This window comes from Callorhinus ursinus, unplaced genomic scaffold, assembly GCF_003265705.2.
Source record: "Callorhinus ursinus isolate GAN/ISIS: 27379988/994484 unplaced genomic scaffold, GSC_fseal_2.0 scaffold5, whole genome shotgun sequence".
In the NCBI taxonomy this organism is placed as follows: Eukaryota; Metazoa; Chordata; class Mammalia; order Carnivora; family Otariidae; genus Callorhinus; species Callorhinus ursinus.
Genome location: NW_027397067.1, coordinates 67,970,291 through 67,993,591, shown reverse-complemented (window position 1 = coordinate 67,993,591; position 23,301 = coordinate 67,970,291). Strand labels below are relative to the sequence as shown.

At 41.2% G+C, this 23,301-nt stretch overlaps 2 long non-coding RNA genes across 2 annotated transcripts in view; both read right to left on the bottom strand.

Moving 5' to 3' along the window:
* Positions 1 to 23,301, bottom strand: part of LOC112823385 (uncharacterized) — a 229,542-nt gene that overhangs the window by 137,669 nt on the left and 68,572 nt on the right. Inside the window, exon 6 of the long non-coding RNA XR_012378333.1 lies at positions 1,204 to 1,380. This is a non-coding gene — a long non-coding RNA (uncharacterized lncRNA). The remainder of the gene's footprint in view (positions 1 to 1,203; positions 1,381 to 23,301) is intronic.
* On the bottom strand, positions 10,993 to 13,009 carry LOC141372846 (uncharacterized). The gene is made up of 2 exons (XR_012378341.1): positions 12,065 to 13,009; positions 10,993 to 11,452 (listed from the first exon to the last, which is right to left on the bottom strand). It is a non-coding gene; the product is annotated as an uncharacterized lncRNA (long non-coding RNA).

The window sequence follows — 23,301 nt, the reverse complement described above, 5'->3', positions numbered from 1 at the left end:
AAGAAATGACCTGTCGAGCCACAGAGTAGAATGCATTTACAATAGGTATAACCAACAAAGGATTTATATGCGTACGACATAAATAGTTCATATAGATCAGGGAAAAAAAGGCAGACAATGTGATAGGAAAATGGTGAAAAGATTTGAACAGTACCTCACAAAAGAACATATGCTATGTAGGGTGGCCATATAATGCATCATCCAAACTGGGACCACTCAATAATTATACCAGGACAACAGGAGTGAGCCAGGACTGACCCAAGGCAAAACGATATGTGAGGTGCCCCACCCAAGTAACATCAAACACATACAAATACCCTTATTGGTCATTCAGGAAATGCAAATTAGGACTACAATGAGATACTTCCACATACCCATTGGAATGACTAAAAAGAAAAAGGTTGATAATACCAACTGTCAGTAAGGGTGAAGATATGGAGCATGTAGAACTCTCCTGCACTGCTGGGGGAGTATAAATTGAGATAATCACTCTGAAAAGTCTTGGGTAGTATCTACCAAAGTAAAATTTGTATGTCTGATAACCAGTTCAACTCTCAAATATAAATACCAAAAAACAACAAAAATTTGCATAGCAGCGTTATCCATAACAACCCTGGACTGGAAATAACCCAAATGGCTATCAGTAGTAGAATGGATAAATATGGTATAGTATACTCATACAATAATGACTATATCATAATTAAAATGAATGAACCAGTGCCACACAAAACAACATGGACGGAAATCACAAATATAGTACTAAATACTAAGAAACTGGACTCAGAGTAAAGGGTATATAATTACATTTTTATAAATGTTAAAACAGGCAAACTAATCTATGGTGTTAGAAGCCAAGCTACCAGTTGCCTTTGGAGAAGGGCTGGTGACTGGGACAAAGGTGGAAGCTTCTAGGAAGCTGGTAATGTTCCATTTCTTTATCTAGGTGGTAGTAATTCAAGTATGTTCACTTTGGAAAAAATCATTGAGCCCTACACCAAAAATGTGTGCAATTTTTTTGTCTGTATACTATACTTCAATAAACAAGTTTATGAGTAAGAAGAAAAAATTTTTAAAAAGAGAGAGAGGAAAATTTCCTGAAGTAAAGTAGGGCTATGAAGGGCAATATGCAAGCTAGAGTTATAGGAAGTAAAATGAAAGTAAACAGAGGAAGCCAGTCAGTAAAGAAAATAGAATGAGGGGCGCCTGGGTGGCTCAGTTGGTTGAGCGACTGCCTTCGGCACGGGTCATGATCCTGGAGTCCCGGGATCGAGTCCCACATCGGGCTTCCTGCTCAGCGGGGAGTCTGCTTCTCCCTCTGACCCTCTTCCCTCTCGTGCTCTCTATCTCTCATTCTCTCTCTCTCAAATGGATGAATAAAATCTTTAAAAAAAAAAAAAAGAAAATAGAATGAAACATGTAGGCAGGTAGAAGCTGAGCAGCCATGGGAGAGAAACCATGGGTTCATGAAAAAGAGACAAATAGAACAGCCAATAGTTTGCACTCCCTCTAATTCTGACGATTTTCCTATTCCTGATCCCATCTATATGTTTTACAATAATCACCCTTTTTCTTGATGCAATATAAAAGGCTCTCCATAAAAACAAACAAGGCTAGGGGCACCTGGGTGGCACAGTTAAGCGTCTGACCCTTGGTTTAGGCTCAGGTCATGATCTCAGGGTCCTGGGATTGAGCCCCGCGTCGGGCTCCCCTGCTGAGCAGGGACTCTGCTTGAGGATTCTCTTGCTCTCCCTCTGCCCCTCTCCCCCACACTCTCGTGCGTGCTCTCTCTCTCTCTCTCTCTCTCAAATAAATAAATAAATATTTAAAAATTGTTAAAAATTAAAAAATAATAATAAAAACAAACAAAATTAACTAAACCAATGTTTTCTTTCTCAGACCTGCTAAAAGTACAATCTTGGGAGCTAGGGAGCTTATCTTCATCAAAAGCTATCTGTGTTATAAATGAAACCAAAATAAAATGAGAGCCATGTGGGTGATGAACCCTCATGCCTTCCATGACAAGAGTTAGATGATTTCCAAAACATATTGCAAATAGAGAAACCTCATCCTGATTCAAATCCATCATCTGTCCTGATGAGTGGTACTCAAATAACAGATCTTATGTCATTTCATGTTGACACATTTTTATTGAGCTGTACTACAGCTCATATACTAAACACAGGGGTTATGGAGCTAAATATAACATGACTTCTCTTGACCTCATAGTTTTATTCGTTTTGTTTGTACTAAATCTCCAGCACCTGGAATAGCGTCTAGCACCTAAAAGGTGCTTAATTAATATTCACTGAATGATTTAGTGAACGAATAAGTAGAATAGATACACAAATAATCACCATGCCATGGAATATAGAAGCCTGAATAACAGACTTTAGTGATACAAGGGAAGTTGTTATTTTCCAATAGAGGTGAGATAAAGATACATAGAAAGAACTATTTGGTTGAGCCCTGAAGAATTTTCTCATTTATTGACAGACAGTAAAAGACATTCCAGGCAAAGAAGACACCATGGGAAAAATTATGGGCATGTATGTGTGTGTATAATGTATTCACTCTTAAAGAGTCGGAAAATGTAGGTGGCCCACAGACCACAAAGTAAATATCCCACTGGTCTCCTGAATCAGCTGGTCAATTCTGTCCACGCAGAATAAAGAGGGATGAAGAATTATTCAGAGGATATGTGCTACTAGAAAAAATGAGTACCTGAGGACTGAGTCCTCCGGCTTCCCAATCTCCCATGAGGGATTTCACATGGAGTTTCACAGAGCCCTCGCATATGTCTAAGAGGTATTGCTGCATAAACCACCCTGGAGTGAGAGACAGAGGGCAAATGGACAAGGTCCCAGGGCCTCCATCCCAGATTTAACCAAAACAGCTCCTCTCTTTAATCTGTTTTCTGTAAGATTTTAGTGAGAACATCAGTTATTCTCTATATAACTGGATAGTTTTTCTACTTTCTAAAAAATACAGTTTTTGAGTAACTAATCTATTAAGTGCAAATTCACGGAATAACTGTACAGACACTTGCTGCACTATTAATCACTGTAAATGAAAAGAAAACTATTGATTTTTATTTTTTTGAAATTATGATCTACGCTGGAATTCCCAATCTACAGGGGAGTAGTACCTCGTTGTGATCTTTAACACCATACAAGAAAAGACATCTGTCACACTGTCTCAAAAATGAAGGATCTGTCATGTACTGATTTCGATTACTTCTCTTCATTCTCATATACTATATTGTGTCCTTTTATTTTGGCATGCTTTGCACTGGGACCCATGAGCCCCCTTCAAACATGTCTCTTGGTTGCCATGTTGTTTTGGTGGCGGGGTGTAAGAAATAAAATATTATCTCAAGCTCTTCTCTTAGATTTCCCCATTTAATCTCATTTCGTGACTTTATTTGCATGCATTTACATTCTTCATCCACTTATAAAATCAAAGGATCTTATAAGCCAGTTTAATGGGCTAACATCCAAGATGCCCATACCATTTCCAGAGAGTTGATGTATCCAAATGATTCATTTCCTGTGTTCCTCCCTCCAACCCTTCCAGTGCCATCATTCCCCCTTTACCAAATGAAATTTTATAATTTTAACAATTTTTAAGTTCCTGACATAATATATGCGTGTGTACATAATAGAAATCAACCAAATACATATATATAATATATGTGATTACATCACCTGTATATAAAAGACAACAACAAGGCACCTGGGCGGCTCAGTCAATAAGCGTCTGCCTTCAGCTCAGGTCATGGTCCCAGGGTCCTGGGATCGAGTCCCAGATCGGGCTCCCTGCTCCGCAGGAAGCCTGGCTTCACCCTCTATTACTCCCCCTGCTTGTGTTTCCTCTCTCACTATCTCTCTTTCTGTCAAATAAGTAAAATCTTTTTAAAAAATAAAATAAAATAAAAGACAACAACAGTGAACTTTAGATCCTTCATTTATTAGCTCTAAGACCTTGGCTTCCAAGGTCTTAAGATTTTTAATTTCAATGGTAAAAGAACCTCGTGAATGTTACCGAATACTGAAGAGTAAAGGATGAAGAAGTTCATTCATTTAGCAAATACCGCATCTCAGGTACTCTTCTAGACACTAGTTCATCCAGGCAAAAAAAAAAAAAAAAAAATAGAGAAAAAAAGCAGAAAAGGCCACAGGAATCATGGAGGCTTTCCAGAGGTACTGGGGCCAATAGCAAAATTTCATTCTGCTAATGCAATAAGAAGAGTTGACCAGCCAGTTGGCAAAGACAGGGCTACGTCGTTTTCCCACTGGTAGAAATCCATGGCCATATCTCTTCTCTTCCTAAAGTGAAAATCTTATTGATTCAGGGCACTTGCTTACAGCTGCAAAAAGCCTCAGGGAGCAAGTCAGTCCAGCCAGTTGCCTGGTTCTTCCAACTATTCAGCAACTTTTGGAACTTCTGATGATGAGTTGGATAGGCTGTCCTCAAGTCACTAAAGCATAGAACCACCTTGTGTGACCTACAGTCTTCTTCTCTTTGGTTGCCCCATGGTCTTGCCAAAATCATACCTGTTCCCAATAAAATTTCATGCACCAGCTCAAATGAGCTATTTCTGGTCTTCTCCCACTTTCACATGGCATATGTTCTCAACTCAGTCCCAGGAAAATTCTGGAAAATTTGTAACAGAAGAGGGAGAGGGGGTCAGAACCTCAGCCCAACCATACCCCCAACACATGTCGCTGTCAGGACCAGGTATTTTTCCACAAATGGAGCTCATTCCTCCTCTTCCTCCATACTGCACCCATAAAAGATTTGTTCTATTTGTAAAGCTGTTAATTGGTTCAACTAAGCCAAGGCTAGAAAAGGACCAAGCAGTATGAAATAGAGGAAGAGCATGGGCTTTGGACTTAGACATGAACTCTCATGGCTGCCAGCCTCAACTTACCTGTCTTGACTTCTAGCTTCACCACATGGTTGATTCCTAGAGCAAGTTACTTAACTTTTTCTTCTTCTATAAAGTAGAGTAACATTCTGAATTCTAGTTTTGCAGGGTTACTGTGTAGATTATATTAGCTATAGATATGTATAATAGATCTATTTTATATATATACCTATTTCATATATAAAATGTATATAAGTATGTGAAATAAATTATATATATATGATTTAAGTATATATAATGCACTTAGCACAGTGTCTAGAAGTATTTTATTATTATTATTATTATTATTAGGTATTCTAGTTATCTATTGTTATATAACAAACCACCCCAAATCTTAATGGCATAAAGCAATAGCTATTCTATTCAGCTCACAGCAGGGATAGTGCTTAAACTTGGGTTGTGTGAATGTCTAAAAATGGCCAGGGCAGCTTCACTAAGGCTCTGTGTCTGGGGTTTCCACTCTGACTATCACCCGCATTCCTTGGTTAGTCTCCCCATGGTCCTGCTGAGTCTGGAATGTCCAAGATAATTTCTTTACTCATATGTCTGGCAGTTGTGCTGGAATGACTGGAATAGCTGTGGCCGGTAGGGCATCTCTCTTTCTCTCTCCATGTTGCTAACTTGGACTTCCTCGAAGCATGGTGGTTTTGGGGTAATCAACTTCTTACTTGACAGCTGGCTTCCCCAAGAATGAGCACATTCATTCCAAAAGACACTGCAAGGCTTCTTATGAAGTACCCTTTTGCCATATTCTATTGGTCAAGAGCAAGTCAAGGAGTCAGCCAAGATTCAAGGGGTAAGAATTACACAGAACATGAGTACCAGAAGGCATGACTCATTCAAGTACCATCTTCGTAGATAAGATATTAGAGTTTTCCCTCTGGCCCGTAATGAATCACATCCTCCCCACATGCAAAATAAAATCACCGGAAGATGGCCACATCAGTATCTCTCATCCCATATGATCTTCTGCAGTGTGATCTTGACATTTTCCTATCAAAAGGGAGAGTGTATTTCTCTATCCCTTTGGTTCTGACAGAGCCTGTGACAGCTTTGGCCAACAGGTTATGGTGGAAATGATGTCATCTGTAGCCTTACTTAACTGGGCTGGGAGCTTCTTCTTCTTGCCATCTTGGAAGCTAGCCCCCATACAAGAAGTGTGATGACCTTAAATCCACTATGCTGTGCAAAGTACAAGCCAAGGCCTTGGAGGATGAGATGTGATGTAGTAAGAAAAAAAATGGCCAAAGAACACCAAGGCACCAGGCATGTGAGAAAAAAGCCATCTTAGACATTGAGCCCAGTTGATCCTTCAGATGGCTCCAAACCCAGCTGCCATCTGACTGCAACCATTTGGAGAGCCAAAAAGTAAGAACCTCCCAGAACTCTGACATGGTAATAAATTGCTGCCTTAAGCACCTACATTCCAGAGTGGTTTGTTAGCAGTAAGAGATAGCTGAGAATGCCAGCTATGTGATATTGGGCAAACCACTTGATCTATCTGAGCCTCAATTTCCCCAGGTGTCAGAGTGGGGACAGAAAAAAAAAATATTCATTCCTTTCCTATCTTTAATCACAGCTGAGACAGAGATCTTATATTTCTTTTCCATACTCACGCAGCATGTTTAGAGGGAGGATGTGCTTCCTCTTGATTTGACAGGGATATAAGAAAGCAAAAGCATGCATTATTGATGCACAAAAACTTTTCCCACCTCTTCTTTGCTGACATCAGCCTGAGTAGCTCTTGCACTGTTACTTCTATATAAAGATGAGAGACCAGCTGCCTGACCTCCAGTTTGCCTCTTTTGACCAAATGGGTATCTCAGAAGGAAAGACATCTTGCACTCAGGAACCTTCCCTGGGATCCAGGGCCTTGCACACACCTCTAGCCTTTGCATATTTGTCTGCTTTTAAAAGGGGGTAACTTCTTCTAAAACATTGTCACTGTGAATACCAAAAGGAAAATGACAGACTATTTTGGAAGTCCAAACACTACGCATTCCTAGGACTGTGACCATTATAGGCACTTAGGATTCAATGAATATTGAATGAATGCAGAAAAGGATAGCTCGTCTCATTTTTATTGAAAACTTCATTTCAAAACCTCTATTTCTCAAAGAATGTTCACGGATACATCACATTACAGTTACCAGGGTGCTTGTTAAAAATGCACATTCCAGAAACATTGAATCAGAATGTCTTGAAGTGGAGGCCACGAATTTGTATTTTTCAGAAGCACTCACAGTGATTACAAAGAGCACTAAAATTCAAGAACCAACTCTAAATTCCCATGTTTCTTTCCAAGTTTGATTTGGGAGCTATCGACTGGCTAAGACTGGGAACAAAGAGACCCAAGCAGGATTTAGAAATTCTGGTGCTTTGCATACCTTTCACAGAATTAATCATGCCTATGGGCTTCTTCTACACCTAAAGGTATAAACCGTACAGATGGTTCACTGATTTTTTAAATCTGTTTTTGCTTAATCTGTCTAAATGTAAAACAAAAATGAGAATACCTTATTATAATTTCCAAGGCTTCAGGAAAAGTGTCTATTTAAAGGCATGAGGAGGGTTTAATGGCGACAAGCAATTACTTCTTTCCCAGGTAAATGAGCATGAGAACTTTTTTGCCCTGACCAGAGTCTCTAAGTGAAAGAAGAAAGGATTTAGAGGACAACCTAAAACAAATCAATTAACTTTCCCGTGCCCCATTTCCCTCACCTGCTAGGAGAATTTCTATGAGGATTACATAGGGTCACCATATTGCACAATTCACATTATGGTGTATGTGCCGTGCACAACTTGCACATCTGTACATAGAAGTCCAAGAGAGAGAAAATCAATGTGTGTGAAGGCCTGCCACATACTGTAGGGAAAGTAAGGGATTCTTAAACGGGGTGGTGATGGGGAGAAAAAAGAAAACTTTATTTGGATCTGTAAAACAGAAACCTGAGAAAGAGATTATATAGATATAAAATTATTTGATGGAAGCTATTGCCCTGGTTTAGTAAGACTGTTGATCAGCCCAAAAACATACACGTGTGCACATGCAGACATCCACAAACAGTATGTTTGTGGACGCTTTAGGTTCCCCAACCATATTTTGAATACCTCCTCTTTTCTTCTGAAAAAAATCCCCTTTTTCCATTTTTGGACAGCCCTGCTACTCTTCCAATCTCTGGAGATGTGATCTGGGTAGGACTCCATATTCAGCTACAAGGGTGGGAAGCATAACTTATGCCTTAGCCAATCAGCACTCCACCTTTTGCTAGGAAGAAGGGCAGGAGTATATGACCCAAGCTGGACCAGTCTGAGTCAGTCTCGGGACTTGCATGAGCACTCCTGGGAAAGGCTCTCACTTTCTCTGCTGTACTTGAACTGAGACAGGTTGAGGCCAGGTCTGCTGCGGCCATTTGATACCAGGAAGGGTGAGGCTAGGGCTACTCCAGGATGAGGGGAACACCCTGGAGTTTGAGTGCTGGATCCTACCTTGCCGGACTACCTTCGTGAGTCTGCCTATTCCCCTTGACGTTTCTGCTCAGGTCGGTCTGCACCGTTTCCCCATCACTTGCAACATCCCAAAACGAATACTATACACAGCAACTAGACCCACTCTTTGACTAATTCATAACAGGGTTACTTTATCTGCTGTTTGCCTGTCTGCTGGTAGTTATTGCATTGATACCTCAAGTTTAACTATGCTGAATACATAATTTATCATCCAAACCAGGACACTTTTGAGAGTGGAAGGGGCATTATTATTATTATGACTTAGGTCAGGACAAAAGTATAAACCAAAGTAAATCACGCTCTATGATCACCATAATTTTAACCAAATGGCCTGGCTGTTGATAATTTGAAGACACAACTAGAGTCCATATTTTTTTAAGTGGTTTGCTTCACAGTACTCACCACTGTATTCCTGACATTTAGAACAATGTCCAGCACAACACTGATATTCAATATTTATCTAATGAATAAAGCATTTCAAAAACATTTCAGTGTGTTCATTCATGTATTTCTTCAACAAGTACTTCAGTATGTTTTATTATAAGCCAATCATTGTTCCAGGCACTGAAGATACAAATGTGGGCAAGAGAGATAGGGTCTCTGCCCTCCTAGAGTTTCCATTCTTGGGGAGAGGGACAAGACAACACACAAGGGAGCAAACAAGCGCTATCTGGTTGGGGCACATGCTGTGGAAGAAACGAAACAGGGTGGCATCTGGGGAAAGAGACATTTTCAAGTAGTGGGATCAGGAAATATCTCTCCAAAAAGTTGACATCTGAACTGAAGCTGAGGCCATCAGGCAAAGAGCAACAGGGGCTCCTACAGCAAGGATGAGTTCTCTGCCCGCTGCTCTGCACTGCCTACCAGCTCACAGCATGACCCCCATGGTCACACATGCCTGGGACTCTGGAAGCTGCCACTGGACCAACCTTGAGGAGATGCCCAACTGGTTGAGTAGAGGAACCACAGAAAAAGGCACAGGAATGAATGCTATAAGCACCCCAGAAGTGACAGCATCCTGGGATCAAGGGTGGGCACCAGAGGACGAAGTGAGATTTGGAATTAGGAGTAGAGCAGTGATTCCAGGCTCTGGGATCAGGCCGTGGGTTTGAATTCTGTCTCTCTGCATATCAGTTTTGTGACCCTGAGCAGATAATCTTTGTGAGATCACTGTCTCATCTGTAAGCCTAGGATAATTATAATAGTATCCTAATATGTACTTAGGGCTTAGCACAGCATCTGAGAAGCCGTAAGTGTTCAGTAAATATTAGCTATTATTGTTAAATAGTGAGAAGAGACAGTAACTACTTAAATACGTTCCAGAATACAAAAAGAAATGGCCTTTCTGCTGGCCTTTCCACTCAGGAATCTCACGGTGTGCTCACAGTCATGGGAGTTCTCAAACATACTCGGACTGAACACTAGGTCTCTGAAGGAAGTGTTCTGCCATGAAACTAAATAAGGACTTCTTTTTTTCAATTATCAAGGAAAAAATAAGTTTGAGATCACATTTTTTTCCAATTTCAAGTTTTCTTCCCAGATACTTTTTTCTTAAACTTTAGACATCTGCTACCTAAAGTACTGGCAGATGAGAATGAGTGAACAAGCAGCAAAGAAATATTACCAGAAAAACTCCGGAACAGCCGAGCATGTTTAGACCAACATCTTGTTCTTTTAGTGGATATGTGTACTCAGGTTGTGGTTTTTAAATCAGATGCTGACTGTCAGATTGTCTGGAAGTAAAGCTGTTCCTATTGAATAACCCAGAATTAAATATACCAGTATTTCATGGTGTTCTTTCAAGAGCCATGCTTTCCAGGTGCTCTATCTCCTAAATAAATTCAAGAATCACTCTAGAAAAGTTCAAAGCCCTTGACAGAAAGTTTCTAAGTCATCCTCCCACTCTCCTAGGAGCTGAAAAGTGGAATTTGCTGGAGATATAAGGGGGGCACGCGCGCACACACACACACACACACACGCACACACACACACAAACATTAAATTAAGAGAAGGGGGCGAGGATACTGTTATCTCCTTGAAGAAGAAAATGAAACCCAGGAGATGATGATTTTCCCAAGGTCACTCAGGAAGTTGACAAAGGAATGACATCTCGGGGAGTAATAGTTCATATAGTTCATATAGTTCATATAGGTCTCTGCTGTGTGCATAAAAGTCACTGAGCTTCCCAAGGGCAATAATAATGAACAGTGTGATTTAAGAACTCTAACTGCAACATATTTTGAGGTTTCTAGTCCCAGAGGCCAAATAACTAAAAGGATCTCAAAGCAGCAGGCAGAAAGTGTCTGGTCCTTTTAATGGATGATGCCCCAGATGGCATGGAGTTCCCCACTGCACTCTGCATATCCATCCAGGCCACTCTGTCTTTGATTATTACAGGAGAGAATCCTCTCCATCAGTTACGCCCAGTGCCCAGCTTAAATGCTACTCGCCCCATGAAGTCTGGTTGGAATATAATCTCTCCCTACCCCAAATATCCTTCTTTACCAATGGCTTTCACCTGTTCTCCAGTAAGATGCACATGAGAGATACCTTGATACGCTTGCATTCATTTTTTTTTTTATTGATGCCATAACAAATTGCCACAAATTTAGTGGCTTAAAACAGCACAAATTGATTATCTTACAGTTCTGGAGGTCAGACATGGTTTTCATTGGGTTAAAATCAAGGTGTTGGCAAGACTGCATTTCTTTCTGGAGGCGGCCGGGAAGATTCCATTTCCTTGGCTTTTCTATCTTCCAGAGGTCACAGGCATTCCTCGTGTGTGCATCCCTTCTTCCATCTTCAAAGCCTGTCACATAGCATCTCTCTGACCCTGCTTCCATCATTATATCTCCTCTTCTGATCACAGTCAGAAAGTGGCCCCTGCTTTTAAGGACTCCTGTGATTATACTGGGCCCACCAGGTTAATCCAGGATAATCTCTCAATCTTGGTGTCCTTGATTTAATCACACGTGCCACATCCCTCTGCCATGTAAGGTAATGTATCCATTGGTTCTGGGAATTGGGATGTGAATATCATTAAGGAGCCATTATTCAATCTACCACAGTCCACCCTTGGCCCAAAAGATTCATGTTTGTCTCACACACAAAACACATTCTCTCCATCCCAAGTCCCCTGCAAACCTCATCTGACTATAGGATCACTCAAAGTTCAAAACCTCGTATAAATCAAATCAGATCAAAGAACCCAAATCTCAGGATCTAAGTCATCTAAATTAGGCAAGGGGGAGGCTCTGGGTATAATCCATCCTGGGGTACAATTCATCTCTATCTGTGGGCTTGTGAAACTCAAGAGATAAGTTATCTGCCCCCACATGCAATGCCAGGAATGACATAAAATGACAGTCACGGATATTCCTTCTCCAAAAGGTAAGAAAATGAAAGGGGAAAAAAAAAAAAAAAGAGACAAGCAATTTTGAAATCCAGCCAGGAAAATTTCATTAGGTTTCAAGGCCTGTGAATGATCCTCTGAGGTTTGTGGCTCCTCCCTCTCGGCTCATGGCTCTCCCGCTCTGGGCTTGAGCCTCTGTCACCTGAGTCGTCTTACTTTTTCATAAAAGGTGGCACTTGCTTGCAACTGAATAGTTTTATCAGCTTGTTTCTTACCAGTACAATGTTGAAAGCAAACAGACTTCTTTCATATAGTAATCTCTTTCAGTCCAAGCCGACAGTACAGAATTCTCAAGAACTTTGTAGGTCTCCTGTGTATATCATGGGAATTCACATGCAAGTCTCAACTGTTCTCAGGTCCTCTGAAACCTACTCAAGTTTCAGTTCCCTCCTTCAATCTCAATAGACACAGAGTGAACCTGGAGATGGGGCTCACAGTGCCCTCAGAAATCTCTACCATTGTCCAACACTCTTGCCTTCCTTTGGGATATTCCTTTGGATAACGGCAGGGGAGAAAAAATATTCTTAAACCATCCTCCATTCATAACATGCTGTTATTTATGGCATAAAAATATATGCTCCATGAGTCCTTGGGACTCTGAGTTTTGAGGCTCAACGCCAGGGGTTCAGCCAAGAAGAAAACTGCTGCTCTCTCCAAAAACATGGCTCCTGCAACTAAAAGCCTGAGCTTTGAGTGTTTAAAAGACCATTCAGCTATTCATCCGACTTCATCATTCTAGTCAGTGTATGTAGAGAGTTCTACAGACTCCCACAGATGGAAGAATTATGCTGGGCAAAGAGGATCTTACCTCTGCTAATAATCAGATTATACACTGAAATATGTTATACCAATTCTCTTGGTAATTCTCAAGGTGGAGATGAATATCCCCATGTACCATTGAAGAAATAGATACACAAAGCATGAACAACTTGCTTAATCACACCACTTAATGAAGTGTCAACCTGTATATTCAAAATTCAGTCTGACTTCAAAATGGAACTGAGGCAAGCAATTCTTATAAATCTTCAAGCCAGAGAATCCTGCCAACCCTCAATTTCCACAGTTGTCAAATGATAATATGGTTCATAATCCCTCATGCACAATTCCAGAATTTTTTTGATATTGTTTGCAAGTTTTGTGCAAAATAAGACCTGAATTGATATTTGATGCCAGTTTTGTCTTAGTGTTTCTACCAATCACATGTGTCTCTGCTGCTAATTGATATTTTTTTTGTTCAATTGTTGGAGGGAGCAGGTGTGGCTTTTAATTACACTCTGAAAATGTTAAAAAAAAAACGTAAAAATATCCCAACGAATAATAGAAGAAAAATAAGTATTATTTTTATCAATAGCCAAGAAAGAGGAGTTGTTGCAGAAATTGTGGTGTGTCTGTGAGGTCACTTATCATTGAATATAAAGTGGGAACCAACACTATATACAACTTAGTGAAATTGAAAGACAATTTGTTGATGTTTTACAGTGATTATGACAACCAAGAACTAAAGAAAAATGAGTGAAGCATTACCTTGAGGAAAATATAAATATCCTGATTTTGGATTTATCAGATTTGAAAATAGTAAAGTGAATGTATGCCACTGACTTGCTTGCTGATCACAAAACCAGCCAGGCTAGCCCATGAAGAGGTAAACACTGAAGGTAAGCGTGAATATTCGGGAAGTTGGCTGCAGAAACTTAAAAAGTATCAGGGTATAAAATATTTGAAAATCTGTGGTGACAAAGCTTCTGTTGATCATGAAGCAGCAAGAATTACATGTGTAAATTTGCTAAGATCATATCTGATGAACACCTTAATCCTTCACAAATTTGCACATGCTAATGAAACAGCTCTCTACTGGTGCTGTTTCTAGAAAAACCTGAGCAATGGCTGATGAGTGAACCCCGGCTGGTTTTGACACTGGGTCCAGGGCGACTGTTTTCAGATGTGCCAATTCTACAAAAAGATTAAGTGGGTGGTGACTGGAAAGAGCCAACCTCCATGATGTTTAACTGATGTATACAACCTATCTGTCATTACTGTGCAAACGGGAACGTGTGGGTGAGCACATAAATACCTTCTGACTGATTCAATACACCTCCACACCTATGCTTGAGTTCATTGCAGGCAACCCGGACTAAAAAAGTTTTTATTCTTCATGGACACTACCCCAACATCCCTCTCCTAAACTTCTTGGGGAAAAAATGTTTTCAGCATTTATTCCTCCCTCAAAGTTATATCTGTGATACCATCTTATTGGTCAAGGAATTTTATATTCCATGGAGAGCAAGCATAAATTCCCCTCCACCTTTTGTTTTCCTTTAGCTGAAAGCCTGTTGCAGTGAACAAAAGTCTAGGAATCCAAGACATACTAAAAGAGTTGAGATTGTCATTTCTGCAGTAGCTAATGCTTGGAACAGTATTAATACATCAATATTGGCAAATGCTTGGCACAGGTTTTGGACTATAGGGATGTTTGAAAAATGAACCTGCTAATGAAGACTTTGAAGATTTTATCAATACTGAGAATAGGATCATGCCAAACTTCATGGATGGCACTGAAACTGCATCAGATGAGCACGTAAATAAACTAGAAGTTAGCACAGAAGTGCTGAACACGGGCACTATTGTGCTCTCCTGCAATGATGAGAAATCATCGAAAGCATGAGCTCAGTAGTGACGGCAATGGTGATGACACTGTAAACCCCAATTAAGCATTTCCATAGGTGACAGGTTTATGAGGATCCCAGGAACAAGGCTGTACCTCCACAGGGAATGGAGAATCTCCTTCTGCCCTTCCTATTCCTCCCCACTGAACCTAGATTTTTGTGAAGATATGCACATACCTGAGGAGGTGGGACTTTTGTCTTGCGGGTAATTTGCAGAGTTCATTTAAGTTGTGAATTATCTCTATTGACTCAGCTTATTTCTACAACTTTACAAGAAGCACCTGCAAAATGGCATGAGCAGATAGGAGGAACAGAGTGAGGAGAAAAGGGGACATGGAATATTCCTAACGTAAGTATCTGAGGAAGAATGTAGGACAGAGCAAAAGCGCAGGTTCTTGGGCTACACTTGCCTGAGTTTGAATCCTGGTTTGGCCATTTGCTAACTGTGTGATCTTGACCAGGTTGTTTCACTTAACAGTGAAATATTTCCCAGCCAAGGTCACATTGTAAATGAGGGCAATAATAGAAATGATCTCACTGGGTTATTGTGAGAGTTGATGAGTTTAAACCACTTAGGATAGTGCCTGGCACATAACAAACACTAGAGAAATGATAGCAATTATTATTATCAGCCCCCTGAGAAGGTGATATTGAGACAAGTGCTTCACACGTGGGAGAGACTTCAAAATATTAAAATAATGGATGAATACATGAGGGGCCTATATTCCACTCCAGATACTATATCCTTTTATTCAGTTATTGCCAGTAGTCAAGCTAACCCTCTGTTTTTGTGTCTATACTCATCTCAGCTCACCCGAGTCAGTGGCCATGAACATGACCCCCCAGAAAGCAGTCAACATAAAGGTATTTTAAAATGATAACACCCACAATAAATTTAAGTGTATGAAAATGGCCACTCATCAAAAATTGTTGACAGAAGTATAAATTGATGAGGAAATGCTCTTCTCTAAACTTATCCCATAAAATAGTGTAGACAAGGAATTATATCAAAGGACATTCACTTCCTCTAAGGGTTATAGGACACGGGTCCTGCTGAAGCCTGAGGGCTATTATTTATTTTTTTATTTTTTAATTGTTATGTTAATCACCATACATTACATCATTAGTTTTTGATGTAGTGTTCCATGATTCATTGTTTGTGCATAACACCCAGTGCTCCACGCAGAATGTGCCCTCTTTAATACCCATCACCAGGCTAACGCATCCTCCCACCCCCCTCCCCTCTAGAACCCTCAGTTTGTTTTTCAGAGTCCATCGTCTCTCATGGTTCCTCTCCGCCTCTGACTTACTCCCCTTCATTCTTCCCCTCCTGCTATCTTCTTCTTCTTTTTCTTTTTTCTTAACATATGTTGCATTATTTGTTTCAGAGGTACAGGTCTGTGATTCAACAGTCTTGCACAATTCACAGCGCTCACCATAGCACATACCCTACCCACTGTCTATCACCCAGCCACCCCATCCCTCCCACCACCCACCACTCTAGCAACACTCAGTTTGTTTCCTGAGATTAAGAATTCCTCATATCAGTGAGGTCATACGAGGGCTATTATTTATTGATAACCTGCATATGCCAGACACGGTTAAGGATGCTGTATATTCATTTTACCATTGGCACATTGCAAAAACTCTACAAAGAAAATTTTATGATCTGCATTTTAAAGATAAGTAAACCAGAAAACACAGTGGTTTCCTTACTTTGCCACAGTCATACCCCTGGTAAGTCAAAGAGCATAAACGTGAATCCAGATCTATCTGATACTCTAATGTGCCATTTGGCCCTGTGGCACACCTACACCTGCTAATTACTGTTATTATTATCCCAAGCCCATGGCTCCATGATTCAACGAGTCTAGGACTGTCGCTCTAATTTTTACAAATGGCTTCATCACCCAGCTCTCTGGAAATTAACTCTCTCAAGAACCCTCAAGCTAAGGGCAAGTGGTTGCTGAAGCTCATTTGCCTATGTGTCAGCTCCGTTCTTCCCCCTTTCCTTGCTCTGCTCTGATCTACAAACCACACTTCCTACCCATCATGTCCACTAGCTTCTCAATAGTTTTGCCCAGTGGAAAATATTGACAGGAATTCAGGAGGTGAGAGAAGGGCAGAAATCAGATATCCTAGTTGACTGCCTGGCATGGTCCTGTTCTCCTGCCTGGCTACCGACTGAGGCAGACTGGTAGAATGACAGTCATGACATAGGTAGGTCTCTGGGGCTATGGTATAGATTTTCCTGAAACTGAAGAACTGATGACAAAAAAAGGTCAGTGGGCAGGACATCCAGAGTCTGGGTTTGACTTCCTGAGTCCAGCTAGCTGCTGTGACTTTGGACATACCATTTCTCTCTGTGTCTCAAGTTTCTGTGTCTAGAAAATGGACACATTGACACTTTCTAGTCCTGTGAGGTTTAATTTCTAGTCCTGGGTCCATCGTCATCAGAGGCAGAACTACACCCTGCACTGCTCCCCTAAGCCTCTGGGACATGGGGTGCACCTTCTACACCCACCTACGAGGCAACAGATCATGGGTGCCCTGGCCTCCCGGTGTCTTTCTCCACCCAAAGCAGAGGCATCATGCCCTGCATACCCACTTGCTTCCTGATGCCTATCCTCAGTTTCCCTCAGGGAGCTAGTTTTTTGAAGGGAGACATGTTGCCTGGAACTTCCTCATTCTCTCCACGGTAAGGCATGGATCAGCCATCGCATGTAATATAAATTCATTACTCCTTGTGAACAGTGGGAACAAGTGATTTTTGCCCTGAAGATTTTTTCAGAATTCAACTAATTGGTTATGATCATTAGCAGAAATGTTGCTCACTTGAGAGCAGGCTAACTAGAATATTATAGGCAGCTATTCCTACCCAATGCCACACACATGCCAGTGCAGCAAACATCTTTATTAGCATGAGGGTTCTGTCAGCTCTACTAATGCTACCATGTATAAGGCCTGCTTTGGTTTCATTGAATCTTCCTACAAGCCCTCTTGGGCTGGTTCCAGCATCTGCAAAAAGGCCCCAGACACAGACCTGTCCTTGAGAAGACCCCAGAAAGAACAGAGTCTCAGTCTATTTTTAAATTGTGCCCTTTTTATATAAACATAAACCTCTCCTTTCCTTCCTAATCTGACATTTAAATTAAATCACGAAGTAGATCAAGCCAATACTAAGATATTATGTTTTTTTTTTTTCGTAAATTCAAGTCAAAGAAATTATATGCTCTTTCACACGTGAGCTATCCTCATCTCCCAGGAACTATGATATACTTCCCCAGGGGTAATTCGTCACTCCTGCTCATGCTCGGTTGAGAATCACTGATCTGGAAGGAAAGGACTGTATCAGATCTTTCAGCATAAAAGACGAGTGCTCCCCCCTTTTAGCTTTTTAAACATGGATGTGGAGGAACCAGGAGGCAAGGAAGACAGCCCAGGCTTTGGTGGTGGGCACGCCTGGGGCCATCTCCCAGCAGCTCCGCTCTTGAAGACCTTCATCACCTAAAGGAAGGCGCCCAATCCTTCCAACTCCAGTTTCCATGTTTCCTAAATGGAGAAGAGAGCAACCACCACCTGACAGGTTCATTGTGAGGACTGAATCAGATGTGTGAACTAATATATGTAACAGCCCATATACTGAGGCTTTTCTACAGAGGGGGTGTGTCGAGTGCTTTATGAGCTCATCTACCCTTCACAAGGACCCTTTGAGGTAGATACTGCCATCCCATTTTAGAGAAGGGAAAACTGAGGCTTCAAGGAATTAAGTCCTTTGCCCAGACTTCTCAAATTACCAAATGACCAAAAAGGGACTTAGTCCCAGATCTGTCAGGGCCCCTGAGCAGAGTTTTGAACCATGATGTTATATGCCTCCCAACATGCACGTTAGCTCCCTTCCCTTTGTGAGCATAACCAGCTACTTAAACTAAGACCCACTGCAATACTCTGACTTCTATAAGAACAGGTGTATTCGTCAGCTAGGGTTGCCATAACAAAGTACCAGAGACTGGGTGACCTAAACAACAGAGGTGTATTTTCTCAAGTTCTGGAGGCGAGAAGTCTAAGATCAAGGTTCTAGGCAATTTGGTTTCTGGTGAGAGCTCTCCTACTGGTCTGCAGACAGCTGCTCTCTTGCTCTGCCCTCCACGGCCTTCCCTTGGAGTGTGCATGGAGTGAGAGATCAAGACTGAGAGACAGTGAGCACTCTGATGTACGTCCTTAAAAGGACACTGAATCCTATCAGATCAGGGCCCCACCATTATGACCTCATATAACCCTAATTACTTCCTTAGAGGCCCCACCTCTGAAGACAGCCACACTGCGGGTTAGAGATTCAACATATGAATGGGGGGCGGGGGGCACAAACATTCTGTCCATAAGAGTAAAGGTTTTGACTATATTCACCCTTCTACCCCCGGCACTTAGAACTGTCTGGTACAGAGTTGGCACGTAGCAAATACTGGTTGAGTAAATGAATGAGTTAGTAAATGAACGAACACAAAATGAACTTGAATTAATATAGGACACTGATCTAAACCTTTTCACCAGCAGGGATTCATTTTGTTAATTTCTTCCCATGGGCCTCATGCTTTGATAAATTTCATCTTCTTAGCTGAGACTAGTAACAAATTGGTTTTTCCCATGTTTAATTAATCAAAGACAGATAAATTGCTAACCAGTACTTCTAATCAACATGAAATACATAAGCACTGTAAACAGGCTGAGTTGTTTAATTCTGGGCTGAAATAGATCAAATGACCTGTTGGCTTAGGTGTCCTTATTAAAAGCAAACGAGCGATTATTCCCAAGACTTTAAAATTCCAAAACTAGCTTATGAACTGATAAGGATCCAAGGACCCCAGTTTGGGAAACACTTCCCTAGTGCCATCTGTGTCATAAAACAAATCTTACAGAAGGCTTGGGTTCCAATGCAAGAAATTAAGAAACATGTACATTTGGTCAAAATTATCTTTGAAAATCCATTAAATCACCCAGATTTGAGGTTTTTGTGTATGCAGTCTTCTGCAATAATAAATGTCTATAAATTTGCCGTGTATATGAAAACATACAGCACATAATCAAGTATATTTGGGCATATCATATATATATGGCAATATATTGTGATATATAATTATATGTAATTGAATATCCAGGTTACATATATGATTGAATTGAAAAGTTAAATGTGCATATGGCATGACTCACCATAATATCTTCATATGTATAAAATAACATACATAATAAATATTTAGATTATAAAGAATGATTAAACATCAGTGTATTTACAACCCGGTTTAAGAAATAAAACCTTTCCAAGAGTTTCTAATTCCTTTGTTGTCACCCATACCAACATTCCTCTGTCTACTATCCTCCCCTAGCTTCACACTCTCTTGCATTTTGCTTTGTTTATCAACTTTACCAGGTGTTTGTATTACTAAGGAATACATTGTTTGGTTTTATTTGTATTTGAACTTTATATAAATGGTATCATATGGTATGTATTCTTGAGTGATTTACATTATGTAAATATGTTTTTGCCAACATTATGCTTCTGTCTGTATGCATGTGGCTATAGTTCATTTTCACTGCTCTACAGAAAGTAATTTTTCAACTTGAAATATTCCTTTCCTGAATTTAGTTATTTTTATCTAATTTAGCCATGTAATATGAATGCATTAACACAGAACTCTAACATGTAATTGCTGCAACAAACAACCCCCAAACTGAGGGGCATTAACAAAATAAGAGTTTCATTTCCTGCTCTCATCACAGCCCAAAGCAAGTGGGTAGCTCCGCTGAGCTGCTTTTCTCCAAGAAGTAACTCAGGGATCTAGACTCCTTCCATCTTGTGACACTGAGATCTTCAACATTGGGTTTCTGGTAGCCTTGGAAGAACAGAAAACAAGAAAGCCCTCTCAGGGTACAGGGGAAGCTGAGAAATACCTCCTGTGTGCTCAGGAAAAGGAAATGGAGTTGGTGAACATCTCATGGTCTCTGTCACATTTAAAATGCTATAGAAGAGTTCCCTGGGTTTAGGACTGGAAGATAGGCTGGAACAGACTTTAAAAATTACCTCTCTTCATTTTATCATTCAGTGAATGTTTTTTTTAGCACCAACTACATGCCAGGCAATGACTGAATGACATCTATAGCATCTTTGATGGAGAACTGTCAATCCTCAGCTTGAACAGCCCCCAGGTCAGGGAGCCCAGTGGCCCCAAGGAAGCAACTGCTATATTCACACAGCCTAGACTGCCCCACTATTCATAATGCACATGGCAAGTGACGACAAGGACCAGGGTGTGTCTGCGCCTGTGCACGGCTGAAGAGGACTCAAGATGACCCTCAGGTCAGATTTGTTGAAAGGGTCACTGATGCTGAAGTCATCTACAAGGATGACAGTAATTCTGATTCTGAACATAATACCTCACTGACTTTCTCTTTTTATACTGTTCCAACAAATTGTCATATAGTGTTTTCCAACGTTTGGATGTATTAGATGTCTCCAAATCCCAAAATAGTTGAGCCAGCTGGGTTTTGCCTTTACCCAACTGTTCCCCAGCTTTTCTACACACATACACACACACACACACACACACACACACACACATGCATACTGAGACCAATTTATTATTTTAAAACTGTTTAACTTTTAAAAATTTCATAATACTCCCAGTACCTAGCAACCTAGCACAAGCACACCACATCTCTAACACAGATATTTCCCAGGGCTAAGAAAAAGTTCTCAACATCACTCGGCATCAGGGATTGGTTTTCAAAAGAGCCACCAGCGCAAATAAATCTCATTCCCAGAAAGTAATACTGAAACTCTTCTCTACTCAAAAATACTTTGAACTCGGTGAATCCTAACTCCCGTGCCTTATCTCTTCTGTTGGCCTTGAGTTTGGAGTTTGACTATGAAATCGAATCACCATTTTGCTCCTGTATGTATATGTACACACCCCACAGAAAAATTTAGGATAAACAGCTTGAATTCAGATGTACTAGTTATGTTCAGGCCAGAGACTGGCAAAATTTCTGTAGAGGGCTAGATAGTAAATATTTTAGGCTTTGCAGGCCATATGTTCTCTGTTGCAAACATTCAACTCTGCTGATATAGCACAAAAGTGTCCAGAAATGAATGGAAATGACTGTGCTCCAAGAAAACTTTCTTCATAAAGCAAGCAGTGAGCCAGATTTAGCCGAAGGACCATAGTTTTAGGATTCCTGGTTTCAGCCACAGAGCCTGCAGCCCTTGAGAAAGCAGCAGAGCCACCCCAGCATTGGGTCAGTTGTAGACATTCCCAGTGTCCATCTCCTGAGGAAAAGAAAGTGAAACTAGAAGGCAGGTCTGAAGTCAAGCAGGAAACGGCTCTCCTGCCTTTGAGCTTCACTTGACTGCATCTCAACTTGGAAGATTGACAACTTGCTGGTGGGTAAGAGGTAAGAGGAAAATGATGTGCTCCACCATTTGCCGCATGGAGGCACTTGCAGGCTTTAACAAAGAGGAAGCCTTGAACTTCCTTCTCAACTAAAAGGAGAGCAAACCCCTTTTATGCACCACTTTCTCTAGCACCCACCATTCAGCTGTGCCCTCACAAGTGCCCTGCTCCATCTCCCACTGCAGCTGCCATCCCCGCCCTAATGGGTCAAAATTCAAATTCCTGATGAACTCTCCCACACCTGCTCCTCCTCCAGCCATCCCCATCTCAAACTGCCACCTTTATTCATTCCTCCACTCCTCAAGCCAAAGAACCTTGGAGTCATCCCCTCACCCCCATCAACTCTGGTTTCAACTCAACCTTCTCACCATTTCCACCTCTGCTACCCTGTTCCAAGTCATCCCCACCTCTGTCTGCCTCTCCAGTCCCTCAGAGATCTTGGCAAGTCTCCTGACTTTAAATACCATATGTCTATACATGGCAGCTTCCAAATGAACACTTCCAACCCAGACCCTCGCCTGAGATTCATGTGTATTCTTTCTGCAGCCTGTTCATCTCTACACGAGCATTATTAATAGACATCTAAAACTCAACAGACACAAATGTGCACTTCTTGCTTCCTCTCTGACTCAGCTTTCCAGCAGTTTTCCCCATTTCAGTACATTGGAATGCCATCTTTCCAGTGCCTCAACCAAAATCTAAAATACCTCCCTCCCTCCCTTTCTCACTCTTGCTCTTTCTCCTTCTCCATGCTCCTCCTCTCTCTCTCTCACTGTGTGTCTGTCTGTCTGTCTCTTTCTCTCCCCCTTTTTCTTTCTCTCTTTCCCTTCCTTCCTTCGCCCATCTAACCCACACAAATCCTGCTTGCTGTACCTTTAAAGTGAATTCAAACTCCAACAACTCCCACCCCCTACACTACACCACACTCATCACTTTCTCAGATGACTATAATAACCTTCTGCCTCCCTGCCTCCAACTTTGTCTCCTTGCAGTCTACTCTCAACCCAAAAAGCAGACTGTTATAACTAGTTGTTCATTATGATAATTCAAACTAATTTTATAAGAATTGCTTGCAATAGGGGTGTCTGGGTGGCTCAGTCGGTTAAGTGGCTCCCTTCCAGCTCAGGTTGTGATCCCGGGTCCTGGGATAGAGATCCTGCTCAGCAGGAAGTCTGTTTCTCCCTCCCCTTCTCCCTTTGCCCCTCTCTCCCTACTTGCACATGCTCTTTTTCTCAAATAAATAAAATCTTTTAAAAAAAGAAGTGCTGAGTGCCTGGGTGGCTCAGTTGGTTAAGCAACTGCCTTCAGCTCAGGTCGTGATCCTGGAGTCCCGGGATTGAGTCC